Consider the following 683-nt stretch of genomic DNA (forward strand, 5'->3'; position numbering starts at 1 on the left):
TATATATATATATATATAGAACTAGGCTGAAATACTATCAATAGTACCAAGCTATTGGTGCTATTGATTTTTTTAGCCCTTAGATTGAGAAGTGTGCGGTTAGGATGATGTGGGCTCCCTAAGGTTGAGTGGGTGGTTGGTTGAATAGTATAAGCTCACGAGTAAAAATAATCAAAAGATTAAATCTAACGATAGAAAACTCGATAGCACTAAATTCTTGATGCTATCGATAGTATCCCAGCCGGACTATATATATATATATATATATTATTTAACACTCTTCCTCGCGTCTGGGTTTAAAACTTTTCGATAGACTGAAGACATAGATAAAAATTAAATGGGAGAAATTTGAATAACGCTAGGAGGCTAAAAGGACTCAAAACTCTTCAGTTCCAATACCACGTTAAATTATATTATATAAAACAACCACTGTTCTCCAAAACCTATAAAATGTTAGAGAATGGTGTTTATATATATATATATATATATATATATATAGAGAGAGAGAGAGAGAGAGAGAGAGAGAGAGAGAGAGAGAGAGAGAGAATTAGGCTGGAATACTATTAATAGTAAAACGCTCTTTTTGCTATCAAGTTTTTAACCCTTGAATGAAAAATTGTAGGGTCAGAATGATATTAGTCGGTTAGAGTTGAGTGGTCCCCCTAGGGTTGAGTGGTCCCCAT

This window comes from Ananas comosus, linkage group 12 (assembly GCF_001540865.1).
Source record: "Ananas comosus cultivar F153 linkage group 12, ASM154086v1, whole genome shotgun sequence".
Lineage (NCBI taxonomy): Eukaryota > Viridiplantae > Streptophyta > Magnoliopsida > Poales > Bromeliaceae > Ananas > Ananas comosus.